At 48.9% G+C, this 25,796-nt stretch overlaps 5 non-coding genes and 2 pseudogenes across 5 annotated transcripts; all 7 read right to left on the bottom strand.

The window, feature by feature from the left end:
- Positions 1-948: 948 nt before the first annotated feature.
- On the bottom strand, positions 949-1,020 carry LOC123809016. The gene has a single exon (XR_006783894.1). It is a non-coding gene; the product is annotated as a small nucleolar RNA SNORD113/SNORD114 family (small nucleolar RNA).
- Positions 1,021-6,036: 5,016 nt separating this feature from the next.
- LOC123809019 lies at positions 6,037-6,094 on the bottom strand (annotated as a pseudogene).
- An 814-nt stretch (positions 6,095-6,908) lies between these two features.
- On the bottom strand, positions 6,909-6,980 carry LOC123809008. The gene has a single exon (XR_006783888.1). It is a non-coding gene; the product is annotated as a small nucleolar RNA SNORD113/SNORD114 family (small nucleolar RNA).
- A 1,765-nt stretch (positions 6,981-8,745) lies between these two features.
- On the bottom strand, positions 8,746-8,820 carry LOC123809017. Its single transcript, XR_006783895.1, has one exon. It is a non-coding gene; the product is annotated as a small nucleolar RNA SNORD113/SNORD114 family (small nucleolar RNA).
- Positions 8,821-10,429: 1,609 nt separating this feature from the next.
- On the bottom strand, positions 10,430-10,499 carry LOC123809013 (annotated as a pseudogene).
- Positions 10,500-23,805: 13,306 nt separating this feature from the next.
- LOC123809014 lies at positions 23,806-23,883 on the bottom strand. Its single transcript, XR_006783893.1, has one exon. It is a non-coding gene; the product is annotated as a small nucleolar RNA SNORD113/SNORD114 family (small nucleolar RNA).
- An 854-nt stretch (positions 23,884-24,737) lies between these two features.
- Positions 24,738-24,812, bottom strand: LOC123809007. The gene has a single exon (XR_006783887.1). It is a non-coding gene; the product is annotated as a small nucleolar RNA SNORD113/SNORD114 family (small nucleolar RNA).
- Between the last annotated feature and the right edge of the window lie 984 nt (positions 24,813-25,796).

Here is a 25,796-nt window from a genome sequence, read left to right as displayed (position 1 = left end):
GGCTGGGAATTGAACCTGCGACACTTTGGTTCGCAGCCTGAGCTCAATCCACTGAGCTGCACCAGCCAGGGCCTTATCATATTTAATATTTTGAATAATACAGTGAATACTCTCAAACAAGCCGCCCAAGCCAAAATACTGACGTGGCCGCCAGGGGTGTCCCCGCTCCGACCACACGGAGGCAGCCGGAGCGCGGGGACCGTGGCAGCTGCTCGGAGCGGGAAGGGGCACAGCCGAGGACGACGGAGTGAGGCCGGCTCTGCGCGGGGAGAGAGACTCCAAGTTCCGAGTGCGCGCGGGCTGCTGTCCTTCGCGCCCCTCCCCCGCAGGGGCCCTGCTGGCCCGGAAGACCACCGCGTCCCCATTCATTCCCACGTTGAGGACTGATGAATCCGCCCACTCACTGATTAGCACTTCAGAACCCGAGCATTGAAAAACCCAACAAAGCCTTGGTATTTTCGGTATAATGAGAATCATTCTCACAACAACCTATGTCCACCTCTGATTATTCTGTTTTCCTATATGTATTCATCAAAAGAACAATTCGTATTCACGCCGTACCTGTGACTAGGAACCCATTCGCCCTCTCCGAGTCTATTTCACACGTTTTGTTACCGCGGTGAATGTCCTCCCGTGACTCACGCTGACCGCGTCACCCTCAGCCATCCCGGGGACGGCCGTGTGCCATTCCCTGCTAATTAAACTTCCGGATGTTCATAACACCTCAGCAGGGTTTCTTGGAATAATCACGTACTTTTCTAATTGGACAACACCTCACTGCATTCATCTTTACTTACACATTCATCTATGGATTCTCGCCTCTCTCCTGTTGCGATAACAGAGTGGAAATGCAGGAACACTGACAGCAAAAAGAAGATGCACGAGTGTTCCCAACGCATGTGCACAGCAGCCCTTTCCACGGTGGGCATGGGGTCCACGTCCCCGGTGTCGGGCCCCAGAGGTCCAGACACTTGGTCACCGCCCACGATGCAGGTGCCACCGGGGGTCATCAGTGACCCTATCGCCCCTCGATGTCTTCTTTCTAATCGTTTGTTGATTAGATCATTAATTCACTAATAATAGTGTGTAAACATTATGACTTACCAAACCCAAGAAGAGTTATTACACCACTCATCTGTAGATATTATTTTTACATCGGTGTATCTCTTTGATTGATTATCCCTGCTTTTCATACCTGGATTAATCAATATAATGGTTCATGTATCCCATATTTATCACTGGGATGCATTCCTTATTTAATTATATTTTATAATTTTTAATAATGCAGTGAATTACCTTAAAAAACCCTTAACCAAGAAAATAAAACGTGGACTATTACTCACATTAATCTCCATCCTCCCCTTCCAAAGCGGCGGCCAGAGACCTCGTGGCCGCGGAGACGCTGCGGCGGCTCGTGCGTGTCCGAGGAGCGCAGCGCAGAGCAGGTGACACTCACAGTGGCGGGCGAAGGGGCACTGGCCCTGGCCGAGCACACCCCCAGACTCAGGGTGGAGACACGTCTCCTATCCTAATGTGCACGCAGTCACCCTGACAGGACGGGAAACTCGGTCTCGACGCTGACCCGGGACAACACAACAGAGTCATACGGACCCGTGTCAGTGTGACCCTCAGCCCAACGGGAAACCCATGCCGCGTCCGTGTCTCCATAAACGTGTCTTTTCAGTTTCTTAACACCACCCTTGGCCTCACCGCGTCCATTCACAGTTATACACTGCCTCGCCCTGTTCTTTACATTTTTAACTGTTTGTTTAATACTTCGTCAATTCTATTACTAATGACGTATCTATGAAATCAGTACAGAAATATGGCCTTTGTATCGATTTGTTTTCATCCTGACATTGGTCCAGAGAAACAGGTGGTCTATAAAATCAGTAAAATTCCTTGCCTAAATTGTAATCAGAAATATTTCACTCCCTCCACATTGATTTCTTTGTGTATTTGTTTACTGATTATTTTATCGATCCAATTATAAAACAGAAAGAAAGGCATGAACATAAAAACCAAAAACAAGACCCTTATACAAATGCTCCCTGACACCTGACGATAGCATCCCTTTTTTTGTCTTAGTTTACTTTTTATCATTTTCATTAAACACTCGTGATCCCCATGTACCAAAATTAAAACACGGGGATTGAATTACCCCAGTTTTCCCTAGGACGGGAAGCACCACCTGCGACAGGAACGAGGGACCAGGCCCCACTGCTCAGCAGCCGTGACTCACCGCTGACCTAACACCGGCCCCCTCCTCTTCATTCACTTCCGCGTTGCTTGTTGACGAACCACTACTCGCGATTTTAAAACTGGGTGAAGCCCCACACCCCCGAGAAGACACTGATATCCCCATTAGGTAACTAAAATCACTCTTACATCAATATACCTCTTTCGTTCATATGTTTTGAGGGATAACCAACGTGCTGTTTCATATTAATTCAACATCGCTGCGTGGCCCACCGCTGGCCTTCTTTGTTGTGTACAGCACTTTTCAGAAACATGCGAAATGCTCTGGGAAAAGACTCACTGAAACCAGAGAGGAACTGCCACCACCGCTGTCCTCCGTCTCCGTGCCCCGGACGTGGAGACGGTGCCCTGGAGGTGACGCTGTGGGGGGACGCTTCCTGGGCTCCGGGGTCCGTTCTGAGAAGCACAGAGCGAGGCCGAACGTGAGCAAATACCAAGATCTGATCACCCTCTCGGGAGCTGCGCTTCCAAACCTCACTGCCTGAGTTGTTCGGGCATTTAAAATCCGGGCACAGAGTTTTCTCTTAACCTCAGACTTGAGACTGACCCGAAACAATTCATTTTCTCTTGATTATTTTTTTAATTGAATGTGCTGACACTGGTGAAGGAGCTTATACAGGTTTCCAGTGCACGATTCTACGGCATGTCATCTGTCTCTTACACGGCGTGCCCGGGGCCCAAGGTCGAACCACGCCCCCTGCTCTCTGCTGACCGCCATGCTGTTGTCTGTGTGTCCGAGTTTCTGTTTGTCTCTCTGGTTTCTTCACTTGTTACTTTCAGTGTCGTATCGCACAGGAGGGAAATCGCGATTCCTGACTTTTTCTGACTGACTTTGCACAGCGTGACGTGCGCAAGGCAAGCCTGTGTCTTTACCCAGCCAAACAGGTAACACCACTGCTCAGTGCATTCTTAACAGACTCGGGGCTTCCAGTTGTTTATAGTGTTTCCCTCCTGGCCATGTGTGATCAACTTGTGCACAGTGTTTCACCCTTTTTTGCTTTAGTATTCGTATTTCCTTCATGGTTCCAAATACCCATTAGTAATAATAAATGTGAGAACTAGGAAGCTAAACTAAAAACACCATCATTGCATTTTCTGAACACCCGTCTACAGTGTCAAAGGCATTGCGAGGGACCTCAGAGTTCAACACACATTATTCCAACGGCTACAGCACCATCGCTGGTCCATGGGAAGTCTACTTTCTCTCCCTTCGCTCCTCTGTTTGTATGGGTCACCTCATTAATTCAGGGATCATAACAAAATATACACAGAATTCACAAAAACTTATTAGCACGTGAGAACCCTGAAGCCCTTTCTGTGGGAACCGCCAACATGGGTTACCTGTCTTTCATCAGCCGGCCTCCGTGTTACGTCAATGGGTCACGGGAGTGCTTTGTAGCATATTTACTATTGGCCAACAGATACCCTTTGGATAATATTTATTATTTTTAATAATACCGTAAATATCCCTGAACAAGGACGCAAACCAAAACCAGACCTTTGACGTTCACTCACGCGGTCTCTGGTATGAAGGCAGAGCGGCCGTCTGGTCCCAGAGGGGACAAAACAAACGAGCTTGGTCGCCTCTTCCGAATAGTACCGAGCAGAGAAGCTGATGAAAATGTTGAGACTCGCTCCATTTACTCATCGTTGTCACTCTTCCTCTGTATAGTCATTTAGGTGTTAATTTATGATGATATTTATTTCCTTTTAACTTCATAAAATAACCTTCAAACATGCAACTGACTTAGGCAATAGCTAACAATTACACTTCATTGTTTTTTATCAACTTCAGACAAAGACAGAACACCTTTGGTCCACCTGGTATTCTTCCTAATGTGTGTTCATGTTCTTTACCTTGCTCTGTGCTAATCAAAGAACAGTGCCTTACCCTCTCCTTCTTTCTTCATCTATACATTTGTTTGTTACACTTTGTTAAGTATTATGAAAATCGTGACTCCAAAGACTGGCACAGCTGTGTGTGCCTGACACCCGTCTGCAGGATCCCTGGACACTCGGGGAATGAACTCGTGACCTCAGCGTGGACTGCAGAGCTCCAGTGCATCGCACCCAGGGTCCCCCCGTCGTCATCGTGGGGCCCTGACCGCCCCTCTGTCTTTCCCGTCTCATAAACATTTGTTAAGTAACAAAGAAATAATCCGTAAGATCATTTCCACACAGAATATGCTGATTTCCGCATTCTATTTACAGGTTGGCAATGACATGCTTCTAATAAATGTGACGTTTTACAGTGGGCTGTTTCCACCTTCTGTGGTCACATTTAATTGCTTCTGGAAAACACAGTGCACATCCGTAAACAAACCACTCAAGCTAAGACAATGACTTCGCCCGTTACTCACCCGGGCTCCGTGTTTCTGCGACGCAGACGGAAACCGCGCACCCAGCGCCGCGGGGAAATGTCACGTTCGGCTGCAGGGCGTCCGCTCCAAGGAGAAGAGGGCAGAGCAGATGATAAAAACAGAGACTTCCTCCCACTGACCCTTACACTTCACATCCTTCACGGAGACACTCAGGCATCTGTCACTGAGGTCCGTGGACCTCATTGTCTTTTGTCAAAACAAAGTACCTTGAACTTCCCTCTGCCCCAGAACACAAACACGGGCTATAATTGACCTGGCGACGCGGCACCCTTCGCCAGTCATGTGCCCTTCATTTCCCTTTGGACTGCACATTTTCTAGTCGTATTAATAGGATTTACTGCAGCCCCACACGTTTTGAACTGCATGAGGCAACGACCATTCGGCTTCATTTTTATAGATTTCTTCACTGATCACTCGCTGGCCCAACTCTACTCGGGAATGAAAATGTGCAGGGAAGACCTCACTGTGGGTGTCGAACCCCCGACACGCGGCGGTCATCACCACTGACCCAGAAGACCACTTGGTCTTCTTTCACTTCTGCACGGCTTCGTGATTAGTCCACTAACTCACTGGTGAAAAATGTTAAACTCTATGACCCCCAAAAGCTCACCAAGACCTTAATATCCCTCCCATGTATCAAGAAACATTCCTATACCAATATCTCCATCATTACACTCCGTTTTTTAATGTGTTTCAATCAATATAATGCTTCTTACGAATCCCATAACTGTTACCAGGATATGGTTTACCTTCTTTGATTCCAGTTCACACTTCCTGTTAACACAGTGAACACCCTGAGACAAAGCACCAGAACCAAGGCAGGAACTTGCACTGCCACGCACGCCGGCCAACCCCACAGCTCCCGACCAGGGAGGAGTCCTTCCGTGAGGTCCAGCGTCTGTGCTGAGAAGCATAAAGCCAATGATAAGAAATAGCCGAGACCTTCTTGCCATTGCCCCTTGCTCTTCACATTCTGTTTGGCCAGCAGTCTGAGCGATCATTAACTGGGCGTGTTTGTGGCCCTTAAAGAAAAGAGCAGAGTCGATCTTGCAACCTGGCCCAGAACCTGAACACTGCCTGTGACTTACACTGTTTGTCATCCTCATACAGGGGACCGTCATGGGCCATTTATTTCTAATTGAACTTCAGGGTTTTCATAATCTATCAATAGTATTTCTTGCATAATCACATAATGTAATTGGGCAATGCTTCACTGCACTCATCTTTATTCATTTGTGGGTTTGTAGACCCTCCCATTTATCCAACTATAATAATAGAATGACAATGCAGGGAAGACTACAACCAAGATCAAGATCCCTGTATATTCCTGACATCTGTCCATGGGACCCCCTTACCCAGTGGGCGTGAACCCCGCTCTCCCACGCTGAACCCCGGAGTCGGCCACGTGTTTACCGTGAACGTCTCATACGCCCCCAGTGGTCATCACGGGCCGATACTGTCTCCTTTCCTTCAGTCACGTCTATAGGTGTATTGATCAAATCATTAATTCGCTACTAATGATTTCTAAGCTCCGATTTAAAAACCCCCGGCAGAGTCATTGTATCTCTAGGCCGTACGTGGATTATTCTCACATCGATGGGTCTCTTTCATTAATCATCAGTTTCCCATTGGGTTAAATCAATATAGTGTTTCAAATGTCCCATACTTATCACCGAGAGGCAGCTGCCATCTTTAATTATATTTCAGACTTTCTAATAATGCGGTAAGTTATCTTTGTAAAAACCATGGAAATCGAGAAAATAGTTTTTCCCGTTACTCACATTAACCTCCGTCTTCTTCTGCAGAGGCAGCCGCACGGCTCCTGCCCGTGGGAGGGGCTGCCGTCAGGGCGCGCCGCGGCCGCCTGAGGAGCACAGGGCAGAACGGACAACAGCGGAGGCTTAGACGTCATGCCAACGGTCACTGCCTTCACCTAGCCTGTCACTCGGTCATTCACGTAGTCAGTGCGTAGGGACCTTGTGTACTTTCTCATAAGTGAATGAACAATGTCGACCTGACCACTGATGGTCACGAACCCTGGCTACCCCTTATCACTATCGCCATCAGCTGGGGTCCCAGAGTCATGACCTTGTGCCACATTACTCCTTTTCAATGTCGGGGGTTGACATATACATTGATACTAGTCCTTGCCTAGCCACCTATTTTTATAATCGGACAATATTTCACCACCTTTATCTCTTTATTTCCTGTTTGTTCACTGATTATTTCATGGGTCCAATTATAAAAATAGACTAGATTTCTTTTATATTGGACCTCAGAGTTACAGACACGTAGTCACAGTCTAAGACTCATACGCCACCCTCAGTCATCATTGATCCAATATTGTCCTTTCCTCCAACATTTCTACACTGCTTACTGGCTAATTCGTTAATTTACTAATAGTAATTTTAAATGCTATTATTCACAACACCCAAGACGGGTTATGATATTCTCCCTCTGCATATAGACTCATTCTCACATCAATAATTTCTTTATTATCTTAAATTTCATGTATGTAATAATTAATATAATGTCTCATTAGTTCAATAGTTGTAACTGGGCTATCGTCCCCAAATCTTGACTCCAAATGGCACTTTTTATACATGTAAGTGTCCTTCAAAAACAAGGGGGAAACCAAGACAAGCGTCTGGACTCCTACTCACGTGGGCCTCGGTGCCGGCCACGCCGAGGTGCGGTCAGAGGGCGTGCGCCGGGGGCGGTGTGCGGGAAGGGGGGCGGGAGAGCGTTCCTGCCTCCGCTGACCCCTGCTTTCCACCTTTCGCTGACTCGTTCAGGGGTTTACGGATCGTCCACGAGGCCAATGCGGTTTCCTCCGAGCATGACGGCGGCCCTGGAAAAGTGAACGGCTCTTCCTGATCAGTGTCGACACGAGCCCGGGGCAACACCCGGGTCCCTGACTCCTTCATGGGCATCAGTGTTTTCAACGTTACTGCTACTTCTTGCCTCACCATGTAGGTTCATAGGTGGACAATACAGTGCTTCCCCCCTTGGCTTTACCTATTATTGATTGATCTGTACCTGTCTTTACTGATCCTACACTTGACCTGTTATGACAAATCTAAGTCCACAAACTCGAAAGAAGGACATGATCTTTGCCTCTTTCCAACATCGGTCTGCAGGGTCGGACACGGCAGAGGGAAGACTACTATCACGATGGGCCTCGGATACCCTTCACCGTCTGTGACGCACCCGCCACCAGTGGGCGTCACTGGTGCACGGAAGGCCCAATTTTCATCCACTTGTTATTGACAAAACCCTTAATTCACTAAAAACAATAAAATAAACCTTTGATTCCAAAACACTAAGGAAGAAGGCGTTTGAACGCCCCACCTTCGGCGGCAGAACCTTCGCCAGCCTACGTCAGATGTGTTTCATCCATCGACCTCGATGCTGCCTATTGAGTTAATCAACAGAATGTTTTTATATCCTATTCATCGCTGGGCTACACTTGACTTTCCTTTTGTTATTTTTTCATGACACCATGAATACGCTAAAACACGTGGCCCAAACCAGAACAAAACTGGACCCTGGCTCACCTTGACTGCCTTCCTAAAAGAAGGAGAACGTGACGGTCAGCCTTGACCGCGACGGACCGCCGTCGGCCCAGCGCCTGCTCTGTGGAGTTGCAAATGGAGGGGGAGAGAGAGCGGGTGAGACCCTCTCTCATCTGTCCCACCGTACATCATTCCACAGCCATTTAGGCACTCGTGCGCTTATGAAAACATGCATGCATTTTGATCTTAAAAATAAACTTAAGCCTTGCATGTGAATCAGGCAAACGCCGACGACGACATTCCATTATCTCTGTGAGCCTTCGGGAAAGGTGCGATGCACATGGCCCTCTTGTGCCCACTCTGAAGGATGCGAATACACTCACCTCACTGCATGTTTACCGAGGAAAATACTTCAGCCTCTTCATCATCGTCCCTTTGTACACTTGTTTGTTTACTCTACCGCCAACACTTCCATAAATTAGTTTGTAAAATTCATGAACACAAAGACTAGGAACAAACCCCTTCTCATATCCTAACCTCTGCCTATAGGCTCCCTATGACGTGCAGAGTTGGACAAGATGGCTTTTGCGGCGGCCCTCAGAGGTCCAGCGACGCAGTAATCACCGTGTACGACTCAGGGGCCAGCAGTGACCATTGTTAATCCGTGGACTCACTAACTGTGATTTTAAAACTATATGATTCACAAAAGGCCAAGAAAGGCATTGATATCCTTAATGGGTACAGAGAATCATTACTTGTCTTGCTTTTCATCAGTAACTCAATCAATGCGTTTCTTTCCGTTAAACCTGCATTTGTCCCGAGGCCCGGTTCAGCTTCCTTGACAACGCTTCCTACTTTTTACCGAGACAGCGGCCACCCACAGACGCGCCCCCCGCACAAGGTGAGAACCTGACTGCTACTCATGCTGGTCTCCCGGGTCCCGGAACGGAACTGTCACCGCAAGGCTCTCAGTCAAGAAAGAATCCTTAAAGCAGGTGGCACTGTCCCGTTCTGGGGAGCGCAAAGCACAGAAGATGATAAAAGGGGTTGAGACCTTCTCGCCATTGACCTTTGCATTTTATCTCTCACTTACTCAGCCACTGGGCCATCGTGAAATAATTTTTCCCTTAACAAAAGGAGGGATGTTGGTCGTGCAAACTGACCCAGAATCTGAACATTATCTGAGACTCATGTCACCCTCGCAGAGGTCGCAGTCGTGTGGCACTCACTGCCTTCTAATCACACCCCGGGCATTCATAACACGGGCCTAGTGTTTCTTGTAAAACCGCATATTTTTATAATTGGACAATGCTACACTCCTCTATATATATATTCATTCATTCATTCATTCATTCATTCTCACATTTATCCAACTGCAGATGCCACCAGTCTCTGACCCAATATCATTTCCTTCATCCATCTCTCATTGTTTATCTGCTTATTCATTAATTCGCAAGTAATTTTCAATACTATCATTCACAAAAACTCAGGAAGAGCTTGTACGCCCCTGACGTGCACAGAGGTCACCCTCACTCCCGTGTGTCTCTTCTGCTAATTACCCTCAGGTCTCCGCGGTGGGTCAGTCGCTGGAACGACTCCTCTGTCCCATCTTTATCACTGAGAGACGCTGCCTCCTTTACCTGCATGCTGTGCTTTTTAATAATTCAGTGACTGGCTTTACAGAAACACTTAGCCCAAGAAAACAGCTTCTCCTGTCACTCACGTTAATCTCCGTCCTCCCGCTGCACGCGGAGAGGCGGCCACGGAGCCCGTGCCCACGGGGAACACGCTTCAGTCAGCTCGAGCGCGGCCGCCCTCGGGGGGAGAGAACAACACGGGGATAAAGAAAGAATGAGATTACGCTCCTAACTCCCTGAATTCCTGCTCTCATGGAGCCAATCATTGCCGAGCAGTGAACTGAAATAACGCGTATTTTATTTTCTCTAAGCAAATGAACGATATCGACCTAGCCGCCAAGAGAACATAAACATTCACTATTACTTATCGATAACTATATCATCCTTCATCAAAAAGCGACACCCTTGCGTTTTAAATATGCACGAATCCTGCTCCTTGCCTAACCACGTATTTTTATAATTGGACAATATTTCACCCCCTTCATCTTTATTTATGTATTTATTGATTTGATGGATCGAATTATAAGAACAGAGAGAAAATACATGAACATAAAGAAGAAAAACAAGACCTTTGTATAGGCCTGCCATCTGTCTACAGGAGCACCTCAGGCGGGACAGTGGCCACACTGCACTTCCGGTGGACCGCAGGGTTGGACACGTCGTCACTGTGCATGACCCAGACGCCACCAGTGGTCACCACTGATCCAATATAGGCCCAGGTTTTTCATTCATTTCTACATTGTTCATGGGCCAATTCATTCACTCACTAACAATGTTAAAACCCTGTTATTCACAAAAACACAGGAAGAGCCACGATACCCCTACTCTGTAAATACAATCATTCTCACGTCAGGGTCTCTTTTCTAAAACTATGCTCTTCATTTATACATTAATCCGTATAACGTATCATAAAATTCGGGGTGTGTCACTGAGCTGCAGCTGGCCTTCGACGCTTCCATGTGAACCTTCTGAATGACAGACAGAACGCTGCCAAAGAAAGTCACTGACATCAAGACGAGAACCCCGACGGTCACTCACATCGGTCCGTGCGCTGCTCACGGGTGCGCGATCGGGGCCTCCGCCACGGACAGTGCTTTACGTGTCCATTCTGCAAGTACAAATGCCGAGGTCAGGCATAGAAAACCCACAAACACAATTTTTATTCCCATAGAGTCTCAATTTCCACAATTCATTTACTCATTTAGAATATTCATAAATGTTTCATACTGGAGATTATTTTTTCTTTTAACCAAAAGAAAAACCTCAAACGTGAGACTGACCCGGAACAAGAAAATTAACTCTTAGTTATTCATGTCTTATCACTCTTGCCCAAAGAGGCCATGTCCTTGATCCATTTATTTCATAACGGGTATCAGTGTTCGCAACTTTTATTAATATTTCTTATCACATGTGTCTACAGTTAGATAATGCACCCTTTCTTCTGCAACTATTATTTATATATTTTTACTAATGTTATCACTGACCCATTAATAAAAATAAATCTAAACCTATTCACCCAAAATAAGAACATGATTTTTATGCGTCCTTAACATCTGTAAATCGGATCGCATACACGGAGAAAGTCGAGCTGGTTGGTGTCGGGTCTCAGGACCCAGACACATGTCGTCGTCATCCTCGCCCGGGACGCAGAGGCCGCCGGCCGTGGTCACGGCTCGCTGAAGGCTCGCTTGCAGTTCGCGCACTTACGTATCTGCAACTGACGAGCACCAGGCCAGGGCACACCTGAGCGTCTCTCGCTACCTTCTCTGGAGTCACGCCGAAACAGACGATCTGTCTTAAATGCCCATCAATGTCACCTCCTGTTGTTTGTTTGTTTTCCAGTCACGCAGTCTCTGCTCTACTTTAAACAGTTTCGCCAGCTGTGAACACATTTCCAAACATTACGATCGCTGGGTTTTGCCAGTTCTAGGATTTTACACGAGGAGAATAGTACCTGGGCCTCCTCCGCCTGCCCAGCCGGTGAGGGAGACACCCGCATGGGGGTTTGTGGACACACAGTTTACTGACTGGGTTCTCCACTCTGAAGTTTATTTCTGTATTGCTTTCAGGTGTACAGCGCAATGGTTTGACAGTCACATACTTTACATAGCCTCCCCTCGGTATCCCTGTGACAAGGGGCACCACACATAGTTGTCACACTGCTATCTGTTGGTTGTGTTCCCTACGCCGCAGTTGACGCCCTGTGACTGTGCTGTAACCACCGATCTGAACCCCTCAGTCCCTTCCCCTTTCGCCCGGCCCCCCAAACCCCTCCTCTCCGGGTGTTTCTGTTACGAGGTCGAGTTGTAGTTCTTCCTATGCTTGTGCCAGGAGGCCAAGTGTGTTCACCCACGCCCCCACCTTGACTGGAAGTCCACTTGTTTCATCTTCTATGAAGTGGACAGTATTGGGATCTTGCCCCGACACAGAGTACGGACCCCGAGCCTCAGTTAACAGAGTCTAGCGTCCTTAGCCAAAGGGCTGCACCCTCACGCCGCAGCTTCCCTCGTAAACACTGGTCTTTCCGGTACTCATTAACGCCGGCTCCGCTGCAGGGGTTTTTCCTGGTCACACATTTTTATAACTGGACAAGACTTCATAGCCCTCATTCTTACTGATTTACGCACGTCCGCACGGATCACTTCACTGACCCAATTATGAAAATAGGACAATGGACGCACACGAGGACCTGTTCCCACGCCCGAGGTCCCTCGCCCCTGCCTACAGGGTCCCTCCCGGCGGGAACAACGGACCGGATTCCCCGTGTGCTGGACGCCGGGGTCCCAGACACGTAGTCACCGCCTGCGCCACCAGGAGTCATCACTGATCCACACTGGACCTCTCCTCTTCGTTCAGTAGAACTGCGATTCATTCGCTGACCAGTTAATTCAGTAATTGTAATTATTTATTGATCAGTTAATTCGGTAATTATAATTTGTAAAAAATGATTATGCACAGAAATCCATGAGGAATCCAGGTGTCCCCCATAGAGGTTTAGAATCATTTTCATATCAATATCTCTCATTACTTATTCAATTTTCACTACGTTCATTAATCAGTGTAATGCTTCGCATTAATCCCACGTTTCTCAGTGGGCTATTTGGACTTCATTGACTACACTTCCCAGTTCTCAACAGCGCAGTGAGATCCCTCAAGCAGTGGCGGTAAGACGAGAACTCGGACTGCTACTCACATGGTCCCCACACTCCTGACCCTGCACGCAGCCAGGGAGCCCGTGACGGCGGGAGGTGCCTGGATCAGCCCGGGAGCGTCCGTTCTACAGAGCACAGAGCAGAGCAGACGATGAAACACAAGGAACACGGATGGAGCACTCGTGGTCACGGACAAGGGGGTGGGGGCTGGCCGGGGGAGTGGGCAGGGCGGGAGGGAGCAGCAGGGAAAAGGGTGGGGCGACTGTAATTGAGTGACAGTAATAAAAAAATTGCATGTGTCCTTTAAAAAATTGGAACTTTCTGCCCTGGCTGGCGTAGCTCAGTGGATTGAGCGCGGGCTGCGAACCAAAGTGTCACAGGTTCAATTCCAGTCAGGGCACATGCCTGGGTTGCAGGCCACGGCCCCCAGCAACCGCACATTGATGTTTCTCTCTCTCTCTTTCTTCCTCCCTTCCCTCTCTAAAAATAAAATAAATAAAATATTTAAAAACAATTAGAACTTTCTCTCCACTGATCCTTGTATTTTGCATTTTATTTCTTTAGTTAGACATTCATTAATTTTTTATAATATAGTATGCTTTCTCTTAACGAAAGAAAATCTTGAACTTGACACTGACCCGGAGCCATGACTTTGAGTCTCACTCATCAGTGTCCACGTGGTTCTCAGACAAAAGGGCAAATGCCTCTTCCATTACTGCTGAGTAAGTGTGATTTTAATTTTACTGGAAACATTCTTGCCTCACTACCTGTGTTCCCAGCTGGACAATGTTCCACTCTCTTCTCATTAGCTGTTGATTACATTCTTGGGGGTTTGACCACTGATTCATTGATAACAATAATCTACATCTATAAACTCAAAATAAGAGCACGATCTTCGTATACTCCTGATATTGACCCGAGGGGTCATTCACAACGGGAGGTGAATTAGATCCTGCCACTTGCGGATTCGAGAGTGACGGACACCTAGTGTCCACCGAATAATGACCCCTGCACGACCAGTCATCGTCATCCGTGCACGGACAGGTCTCTCCACCTTCCCTCGTTTCTGCGTTCATAGTGATTGAATCACTAACTCGACGACAACAAAAATAAATACATGACTCGTGTGAAATCAGAAGAAAAAGACCCTTGAGTAAGCCTCGTTCGTGTACACGTACCTTGTATCTTTTTCATTGATTGGCCTCGACGGCGCACATGGTCAACTAATCAGCATAATACTCCATATTGGTCACCAACCCACAGTTAACTTTTTATCACATTGGCTAATTTATAATAATACCATGATGGCACTTTTGAAAAATCATCCAGGCCCAGGTAAACTTGCTGACGAGTCTTCACGCGGGTCTCTTGTCTAACACGCAGGTGACGGGTGTCAGGCCCCGCAGAGGCGGAAGTCAGCTCAGGGAGCTCATTCTGAAAAGTGGAGGAAAATGATGCAAACAAAGATGCTGATTACTTTTATAATTTAATGTAGATATACTCATTAAAATTTAACAATATCCCCTATGGGAACATAATTAGAATGAATGTATATCAAATTAGTAGAGAAAACAGTTCAACTAATAAACGAACACACGTAACTCATCAAAAGTAAATTGGGAAGGGAGGGAAATGGGAAAAAATAAAGCAGCAGCACCAAAGCTAGACATGCATAAACACATTCAAACACATTGGCCATCATGAAAATGCACCACGATTATCCAGATGTGACAAGCAATCGGACCGTATTTTTAAAATTCAACCACGGAGATGTTTTTCCCCATTGCAACAGATTTTCCACCCTTCATTTACGCATTCATCTGGGCATGGATTAGCTCCTGGCGATATTTATTTATTGTTCTCTTAATAAACCGAACTTCGGACTAATTCCTGGGGTGGCGCGACCGTCGCCGCCTGTCCGTGTGGGCTTAGGCCTGTCACACACTTAATCCGAGTGGCCGCTTCCTCACCCTGTCCCCCGCCTATGGGTATTCATTTTCATGATTACATCTTTTATGGATCAAGCAAGTGTCGCTCTCGTCACCTTTATTCGTGGGCACATTTGCCTATTTATTCGGCCATGAAATCTTTAATAATAACAGCTTTAAAATTCATGAACTTGAAGGTGAGAGCAGGAGCCTGCCGTGCCCTTGACATCTGCCCGCAGACCCCTGTCCTGACACGCATGCGCGCTGCACGCCGCCTGCGAGGGGCCCGGCGCTCCGACACCTACCTGCCTGGCCTGCACGCCCCACGTGGCCCGGGGGTGGCGGTGGGTCTGACACCGGCCTTCGGTCTCTGTTATCACCCACGCGTGTTCGCTGTCTGATTCGGTAATAAAGAAACGCACGTACGTCAGAAAAGGCCGAGAATAAGACTCATGACGATCCCTGGCGTCCATCCGTCTGTACGACCTCTGCCAGCAAGACCCGATCCCTTTCTCGGACTGAGCTCATATATGTGGACGCACATGCGGATCAATCAACATAACGTTTCGTGTCACTCTGATACTGAACATGGACGTGCCTCCTCTTCTTGGATTATACTAACACTTTAGGAATAACACAGTGAAAACCCTTTCTGGAAAGAAGGAAAACAAACAGAGAAACATGGGCTACTACTCACCGGGGTCGCCGAGCCCGCAAGGCCACTGCCATCTCCGAGCTGCAGTCTCAGAGCCCGACCACGGACACCGCACGGCAGCTGGGCGCGTCCGACCTACAGAGCAGAAGGCGCAGCAGAGCCCCGGAAGAGACCGGGCCGTCACCTCCAGGGGCCCTGATGCCGCCGTTACGGAGTCAGCCAGGCAGGCAGTTAGTACCCTGGGATTGCCTCTATGACCGGGTCTCTCTTCTGTTCCTTCAAGTCTACATTGAAGCCACTAAGTCATTAATGACTCGATGCTATCAAAATAAGTACAGGATTCACCAAAAACGAAATGAGGGGGAGGTCCTTCAACGTCTCTGCCATCGGTCTGTACAAGCACGCCCCACGCAGACCGACCTCCTCTGGGACCCGGGCTCAGTGTGACATTACCAAATACTCGCTATGTTGCGTATCATATTGATTGTTGGACAATAATTAACTTCCAATTAATTTCATAATTTCAGAAATACTGTGCATACCCATAACCTAGTGACCTGAGTGAAGCCAAGATCTTTGGCCGTTCAATACTCACGTGGGTCTCTTTCTTGACACAGAGCCCACGGGACCGTCCTCTCGGTGACAGCAGAGGCGGACACCCGCTCAGCACCTGCCCCGAGAAGCACGAGCAGAGAGGGCGATAAAAACACGGAGACCGACTCTCCATTGGCCCCTGTCACCAACGTTCATGAACACAGTCCTCTGGGAGTTTCAGTGAGCACTAGTGATACGTATCTATTTTTCTCTTCAATCCAACGTCAAGATTGTAAGTATTACATATCACTGTCTATGGTCGATATCATGCTTACTCAAGACCTAACACACCTGATGCATTTATTATTCATTCCAACCTACTAATATCAATTTTATGTATTACATAGTTCAGCAATAAACAATGCTTCACCCCTTTTCATCTTTATTCACTTATTTGTTCACGTATTCTGCCACTGACTGTTTTGTAATAATATCTGGACCCCAAAGGTCCAGACACATATTTACTGAATGTGTCACCAGTCACGATCACTGGTCCAGGTTTTGCCCTCTTATTCCTCATCTTTTTAGGTTAATTCAATAATTCACCAATAATCACAAAATAAATTCACTAATCACCAAAACCCAAGAAGTTTCTCGAAAATGCCCGACATCTGTCTATAGAATGATTTCCTACAGGGGCTACATACATGTCTTTGCACACTGGGCCTCAATGCCTAACACACCCCTTAACCGACCTCACGCTTCCTATCGACACCAGCTTCATCATGAGGCTACGGTGGTTTTTTGGGATTCTATTTCACAGGCCTGTAAACAGTCATTACCCTCGGGCAAGCCACCTAAAGCCCAACGAGAACCAACGAGAAATGGCACTCCGACTCACAGTGGTCGCCACGCAGAGGCCACCGCACCGCTTTCCGTCCGGGGACCGCGGCAGGACCTCGAGGAGCATGGGCATCCGCCCGCCCTGAGGAGCACAGAGCAGAGCAGACGGTGAGAGGGGGACCTGCTCTCTGCAGATCCCCGCGCCCCCATGTTCCGAAGTCACGGGAACGTGTGCGAGTGGATGCTACGAATCATCCGCCTCTGCTCCGCCAAAGAAGAACAACGTGGGGCTCCCCCCGCTCCACAGCACCTCCACTGCCGCTGTCACGCCGTGTGTGACAATGGCCAGAGGGGTCACACACCCTCGATCTGTTTATTCCCTAAGGGACATCAGCACTCCCCAGTTACCATAACGGCATTTCTTGTGTCCCCTATAGTCTTACCATTGGACAATGCTTCACGGTCTGCATCTTCATTCATCTGTGTCATTGTATGGACTAGTTACTGACTCTTTCACGATAACACGACAAAACTGAGTGAGGCGCAGAAGCCCACAGAGAGGATCTTTGTGTGTTCCCGGTCTGCCCAGCGGGTCACTCCCGGCGGGCACGACAGACGGGACCTCTTCCGGTCGCGCCTCCGAGCCCCAGCCCCTGCCTCCCGCGCCGCCAGCGGCCCATCGCCGCCAGGGTCTGCCCTCTTTTCCCTCGGTCGTGTCTGTTTCTTGATTCATTCACGTTTCAGCTGACTAATAATAACAAAATAAATTTACAGAATCACAGTAACCCCCAAACAAGGCTCTCAAGTCCCCCTGACCCCTCTGTAATCTCCCTCGCCGCCAACAGTGGTAGTTGGCACGAACCCACCCAGGCCGCGGGTTCCACGCGAAGCCCACCGCGGGCCACGGTTTACCAGGACAGGGCATGTTCTTCAACAGGTCACCCGTACCGAGACGCGGGCTCGCCGACTCCCCCTGGTCCCCATGCGCCGCACGCAGGGTCCGTGGCCGCGGCGGAAGTCGGGACCCAGCTCGGTGCACCCCTCTGAGGGTAAGCAACAGAGACACAACAGTGAGGCGTCCTCGCCATGGAAACATGTTTTCTCATTTCGTTTCCTTGGCCATTTAGGCACTTGACTTTGGAGGGTGATTACTTCTTTCTCTGAATGACCCACTCACACTTCCAGCTGCCTCCGAGCAAGAGTACAGAATACTATGTATCCTCAGCGTTATCATTCTTACCCCCAAAACAGAACCCCTCGGCCCGTTCATGCTGAATGAACTCGGGCGCTTCCAAGCTCTGTTAGTAATAATCCTTGCCTAGCCACGTATTCTCATGGCTTCCTTGTCTCACCCTTCCCGTCCGTCTCCACTGGTTTGTGCGTTCTTTCGTCTGTCCACTTACGATAATGAAAAGAAAACCCATGAGGCACCAGCGGCTGAGACAGTGTCCGTAAGGAGTGCTGGCCTCTGTCCATCCCGGCCCTGCTCCCGCCGACTTCAACACTTAAACCCCGTTTTGTGACGGACCTCAGAAGGTCGTAGACGTTTTGATCACAGAGTAGAGTTCAGAATGCATTCCACGCACATCATTGGTCCACGGCGGGCCTTGCCCACACAGTGTGTGCACAGAACGGACCCAGCAACACCGACCGGTACTTACAGCCGCTGCGGGCTCCTCCCTCCCGAGGAAAACAGGGCACGTCTTCATCAGTTACGGAATTTGGGGTGCAACCTAAAATAGAAATTTAAGGAGCTATTAAAATGGGTGGCATGGTCCCGACTGACTATTAAAACCACCCTAAACAATACCAACTCCAAGGAACCCTAAACCGTGTCAGCACAAGCCTGTCTCCTTCTCTGGCTGCATTCGTGTGTGCGGCTCTTTCCTCCTTCTCGGTCTCCCCCCCGGAGCAGGGCCGCCTGGAGACCTCGGTCCTTCGGAATCCTCACTCGGCTCCGGGGCCCCTACCGGAAAGAGGAGGTGAAAAGTATGAGACGTTTTCTCCACGGACCTATGCTGTACCCCTTGCATTGACTTAGAATTTTAGATATTTATGAACTGCCTTGTTGCTCTGGATAAAATAAACCGAGTGGAACTCTCCTCTGATCCAGGGGACGGGCATTACTTATCGTCGCCTCTGCCTGTCGGGCCAAATGCTGTTCCCCGCGAGGCGGCAGCACCAGCGGCGCCTGAGAACACGGGAGGAAACGCAGGTCTTTGGAGCCCACGCCGCTCCCGCCGAAACAGGCTGCCCTTCCGCGCGCCCTCCGGGGGGTTCTGCGGGCCGGGGGTGAGGACCACTGTTCCGGGGAGCCCTAGCCCAAAGAGGTCACACCCGTGAGCTGAGGTTTCTTAACACCCCGCCCTGATTCGTAGTCATACTGAAAGTCATTTCCGCCTCATAATTATTTTCTTCTTAATTGAGCAATCTTCACCTTTTCTATCCACCTGCCACCTCCCTATCCAGCTAGGGCAGCTACTGAGTCTCCTACTTCTGCCCCTGGAACAACGCAGTCAGTCCCCAGGGTCCACTCAAACCCCATAATCAGATTCTCAAAAATGGCTAAAGTCTAGCTCGGAGTTTATTGTTGCCACAAGAGCTGCTCAACGTGCCAGCCCTTGTTGAGACATGAGCTTCACTAGTGCAGACGTGAACCCATCACGAGACACGTTCAGAAGGCATTGCGCTCGCATCGGGGACCCGCGTGTGGCTCTTTATCTCGCGTGTGTGGTCCTTAAGGACGCGAGGAAGAACGACCGTGAGCGCGCCGCCCGCGCGGCGTCCACGTACCTTCAGCATCTGCGTCTTCCGCCGAGGCGCCTCACTGGCTGGACCACCACCAGCTCAGGCCTCCGCTCAGAGGCACGTCCCTAAACTGTGCTGCACGCCGGAGAGGGACTGGTAAGTCATCTGGAAGGTCAATGTAAAATCCTCGAACTTCTGAAACATTGTACTGAAACGGACACATAGCGTATCTTCCTCAAACATCCACGCTTTATACATGGGCCTAGCTATATATTAATAGCTTTCACTTCCTTCATCCATTCTTTAACCCGTGAGAAACTGGACAAACCATTGGGGTTTTTTTGGTAACCAAATGAAAGCTGTTGAACTCCCCAGAAGCCCAGGAGAGGACCGCCAGTGCGTGCCTCTGGCTAATCCCCTCCCTCGCGCGGGTGTGGGCGAAGACGCTTTTCTGCACAGGACACGCCAGGAGCACGCCCGGGACATGGCGCTTCAACACGCACACACGCATCACCGCTCGAGGGCCCTGTCCCCTGGGAACTGATTAGATTACTGGCCCATCACTGACGTCTGATGAGGAGTGTATCTGGACAATCTGAAGGCAGTGACACTGTCCAGCGCGGACTGGGCCCAGCGGCTCACTGTCGTGGGTCGCAGGGACCATCCACTCGCCGCCATCTTTGCTGGAGAGTAACCGACAAACCTACTTTTAAGCCTTTCCTTTTGTCGCTGGTTCATCCTCGGCCCTCTTTAATATAATTAGCTGATTAAATTATATGATTTTTTTCCTGCTTATTAATTAAAAACAACACACCTGCTACCCAGACACAACACAAAAACTGAACACCGACAATTACACCTCTCCCTGGGCCCCTCAGGCTGAGATGGAAAGGCTTCCCCCTATTGTTCACGGGCTTCGGTTCTCTGGAAGTGGGTGGGGACGTTTGTTTCATTTTATACGCCATTGTTCTCCCACATCTGGCCATCGTTTTCCTTCATGTACTCATGCGTTTGTGGACTTGTTATTCTGTTAACTTGGAATAAGCAATAAAATCTGTTCTGCGTGGGACCTCAGACTTCTAGGTGGGCATGGGCGCCCGTGACTCATGTGCCCCGGTCCTCTTGCTCTCGGGTCACTCTAATTCCCTTAAGACGTAAAGCATTCATTCACTAATGATAAACATATACCCATGACTTTTCAAAAACTTGAATATCCCCGAACACCTGATCCACAGTGACTTTCACGGGGCAAACAGTCCAGATGCCTTCTGCTAATCGCCGCCGGTGCTGCGTGTGAGGGGAAGTGAGCCCACGGGCTGCGTTTGAAGCCCTTTCTCATTAATCCGGGACTGGCACGGGCTAATCTCTCCCATCTGTCTATAGAATTATTTCCCTCAGCAACACATCCCTTTCATTAAACGACTTCAATGTTTCCAATAAGAATTAATCAACTTAATGCTTCACATTAATTGCATTTTGGGGCCCTGGTTGACATTTACTGATTACATTTCACACTTTTTGGGAATACAGCGATTACCCTTAAATAAACCACCCGAACGGAGCCGGGGCACTGACGTGACTCACGTGGTCTCCCCGCCCTGACGCCCAGACACGACCGCAGAGCCGGAGATCAGGGAAGGGCCCCAACTCAGCCCGAGTGCGTCCATTCTGAGGAGGCAGAGCACAGGAGAGGATTTCAAAAGGTTGAGACCTACGATCTATTGATCTTGTGGTTACCTTTTAATGAGTCATTTAGGAAACCAACAATTTGCGAAAATGTTTAAATTCTCCAGAGTCCTGGCTGGTGTGGCTCAGGGGGTTGAGCAGCAGCCTGGGAACCTAAGTGTCTCCGGTTCGATTCCCAATCAGGGCACAGGCCTGGGCGGTGGGCCAGGTCCCCAGTGGGGGGCACGCAAGAGGCAACCACACATGGATGTTTCTCTCTTTCTCTTTCTCCTTCCCTCCCCCCCTCTCTAAAAATAAATAAATAAAATCTTTAAAAGTAAAAAATAAAATAAATCCTCCCAAGTAAACCAATGTCTCTCTGGATATTTTTATGTGTGGGCAATGCTTCTTGACCTTTACTTACTTCTACGTTGGTAGTGATTGTTTCATTGACCCAACGGAAAACAGAAAGAAAACGCATGAACATAAATCACCAGCGGGACCCGCGCACACCCCCGACACCTGTGCAGCGGGTCCCTCCAGCAGGGAAACGGGGTGCAGACGTCCTTTGTGCTGGGCCTCTCAGGCAGACAGACACACGTTCGTTGTACGTGACTCAGGCGCCACCAGGAGTCATCGTTGATCCACGTTTGTCCCTCCTGCTCTTCCTGCTCTTCCGCATCGCCTACCGAGCGATTCATTCATTCAGCAGCAGACTCTTAAGGTTCTCTTATTCAAAAACTCAAAAAAGCCTTTATAACCCTAACCCGGGCACAGAAGCACTGCCCCATAAATCTCTCTCTCGTCTTCTTTTTCTTACATCCATTCATCCATCTAATCAATTTTTATCGATACGTAAAATAAAGCTGGTATTTGTCACTGGGCTAGAGTTGGCCCTACTAGATAATATTTCACACCCTTTGATGATACGGTGAGTACCCTTTAAAACTACACACACTGGCACCAAGACAAGAACTTCCACTATCACCCCCACCCTCTCCACGCCCCCACAGCACAGAGGCAACCGGAGAGCGCAGGGCCATGGAGGACGCGGGGATCAGCTCTCGTGCCTCCGTTCTGAGAGGACAGAGCACAGCGGATGATAATAATAATAATAAAACTGAAATCTAATCTCCACTGATCTTTGACCTCCACATTTCATTTACTTAGTCCTTTAGGTATTTGTTGAGGACTGGTAATACTGGTTCCCTCTGAATAAACTACACATCAGAGTTTTAACTACTCAGAGTAGTAACTATCACCATTTTAAATATCACTCTTAGTCAAACATGTAATACACTTGATGCATTTAATATTGATTTCAACATACATCAGCATTGTTTTTCTTTACATTTCAGCAATACACAATACTTCACCCTCTTCACCCGTACTTATTTTATCGTTTATTTTTATAATATTTTGTAAAATGTATGAACACAGAACCCTGAACGAGAGCGCTCTGTGTTCCCGAATGCCCCCGAGACCTGTCTGCACAACCCCGCCAGCAGAGAGCGGGAGCAGGATTTCTGTAGGTCGGCCCTCAGAGCGCCCGACGCCTCCGCGTTCCCCCCACACGGCTCTCGCACGGCCCTGTCGTCATCATCGGTGCCCGCTGGGCCCCGGTTTCTGCATCCTCACCTACCCCGTTTACTGAGCAGTTCACCGACTCACTGACAATGGCAGTAATAAAATAAATACCTGGGAATCGCAAATACTCAGGGATAAGATCCTTAGTATCTCTAATATCTCACTACAGAAACATTTTCCTCAACGAATAAGCCTCTTTTGTTGATCAGCTTCATGGATGGCCAGTGCCTGTCAGTTGACACAGGTTTCATGTCAATTCCATATTTATGCTGGGGGTACGACTCGCTTTCTTTGACCGTATTTAATATTATTTGCAACCTTATAGTCGATACTCTAAGCGAACGACGCAAACAGGGAGACGAATGTGACGGTCACTCACGTGTACCCGGGCACAGGGCCCCCGCGCGGAGCCCCTGCTGGTGGCCGAAGGCCGAAGCGGCGCCAGTGAGTCCCCCTGCGGAGTGCAAAGCAGAGCAGACAAGGGGGCGACTGAGAGACGCTGCACCGGCGCGCACGTGCTGCCTCTCGTCCGCTCGCTCCCTCCGCAGCGCGCACGCCCTCACTGGTCTCCTCTCAACACCCCGCGCGCGCGGTAGCGAACTCGACCCCGAGCCGCAGCAAGGGCTCTGCTGGCGACCGATGGTCCGCACCGCCCTCAGCCGAAGAGGCGGGACGCGTCGACCATGCACATTTTTTAATGAACTGCAGTTATTTTCCATACATGCTAATAATTTTTATTGTCCACCCTCTTCATCTTAATTTATATATCTGTACATTGATTCCACTTATGTTAATAGAATCAAAAGTCCCGAAAATGAACCGGGAAAATGGTCCTTCCTCCTTCCCTCACCCCTGTCCGAAGGATCATTTCGAAGGGAGGCAACGACTGCAGCTGTCTGCACCGGACCTCAGGGCTTCAGACACGTCGTATCATCGTCTGTCCGAGACTCATACTCCACCAACTGTCATCATCGGTCCGCGTCGTGCCTCCTGCTCTTCCTGCCGCGCGCGCTAACCCGGCCACTCGCGCCTTCGTTTGTTCATGTGTACAACCCCCATCACGGAGCAGCGAACATGCCACGTCTGTGACAGGGAGGGCTGCCACATTGTTATCTCTCCCTCATGAATTATCGCCAATGTTTCGTGTGTGCACTGGGAAACACACTGCTTCATAATGGCCCATATTTATCGTGTGCCATGGTTGGTGCTTCGGATTATATTTTATACTTTCAGCAATATAGGGAATAATACCCTTTCAGAAAATTTCTCAAACACACACAGGAACTTAACCTTTACTCACATGCGTCCCAGCTTCTGCAGAGCACGCCGCCGTTCTCGTTACCATGGGAAACCCTTCAATCAGCTGGAGTGTGTCGATTCTGAGGCGTACAAGACAGAGCGGATGATTAGCGATTGCAACCTCTCCTCCATTAGTCGTTTTCTTTCTCATTTCATTTTTTCACTTATTTACGGATTTCATTTTCATTATATATTTTTATATATATATTAAAAAGTTAACATCCTCAGCTCAATACAGACACAGGTTTGTAAAACTGAATGTTACTTATTAGAGAAAGAGGTGATGCCTTTGGTCCATTGATTTAACATCAGTTTCTCCCGTTTATAGTAACAGTATTTCTTGCCTCACCACATACATGCATAGTTGATAAGGCTTTGTCCTTTTCCTATTTAGTTATGCATTTGTTTCTGGGTTCTGTCATTGACTCAGTTCTACTAAATGCGCGAACCCAAAACTACGAGCACCATCTCCCTGCGCATCCCCACGCCGATCCACAGGACCGTCTGCAGGAGGAAACAGACCACACGCTTTGCACGGACCTCAGACTTCCAGACACAGAGCAGTCATCGTCTCGGACTCGTACGCCACCAGTCGTCATCACCGGTCCAGGCTCGGGCCTCACCCTCCTCATCCTCACCCTCGTTTGCCTACACACTAATTCATCCGTCTACTATGATAATGAACACGCATCTGTGAAAGGACAGGAGCCTTCGGGGTCACTGTCATTCTTCTTCAGGACCAGCGCCTCATGGGTTACACCTCTTTCATGAACCACCCTCGTTATTCCAAGGATGGACAAGTCAACATGATGTCTCAGACATTTCCAACTTAACCACTGGACCACGGTTGTCTTTTTTCTTCTATCTATTAATACCTTGCGCGTTCCTACGGCGACACCCTACACAGACCACCCTACCGAGACGAGAACACGCGTGATCACTCACACTGGCGCTGTGGGCTCCTGCATGGAGCTGCTGAGCTGGGCAGATGCTTCCACCGCCTCAGGCGCTTCGATCTGAGAGGCACAAAGAGAGGGTGACATCACTGAGACACTGCCTGCACCCTGCATGTAGTTGATCACGTGGAATGCAATGATGTGGCGTAGCAACTCCCATCCCACCTGCCCGGGACCCAGGATGAGGGCCGCTCTCAGAGCCAAGGCCGTTTGCCCTGGAATTCAGTACTTCCAATACCACTGAGGCGAGTTCACGGTCTCAGCACAGACGAGGGGTGTGTGCTCTTCACCTCCATGTCCATAACTGTACACTGAGTGTGAGATCACCCCAGTGGTAATAAAAGGACCGAAAGCCATGGAAACTGAGATGACGGGCCCTTTGAGGTCCTAAACACCAGTCTACAGACTCATTTCCAGCAGAGACACCAGACTGTGCTTCTCTTTGCGCTGGGTGTGAGAGTCACATGAATGTGGTCTCTTTCTCTCTCTAAATGTCATCTGGGCCATCCTCACTCTTCCTGGGGTGCTGTGGGGGGACACGTGCCTATGAGGTGAGGTGCAGGGAGGGAAGGGCGCGGGCACTGTGACGGAGCGCCGGGCCACTACCAACCTGCTGGCGAGCAGGCAGAAAGAGGGC

This window comes from Phyllostomus hastatus, unplaced genomic scaffold (assembly GCF_019186645.2).
Source record: "Phyllostomus hastatus isolate PE091 unplaced genomic scaffold, TTU_PhHast_1.1 phas_scaffold_501, whole genome shotgun sequence".
Taxonomy (NCBI): domain Eukaryota; kingdom Metazoa; phylum Chordata; class Mammalia; order Chiroptera; family Phyllostomidae; genus Phyllostomus; species Phyllostomus hastatus.
Note: the sequence above shows the minus strand (reverse complement) of the source record. Positions and strands in the feature narration are given on the sequence as shown.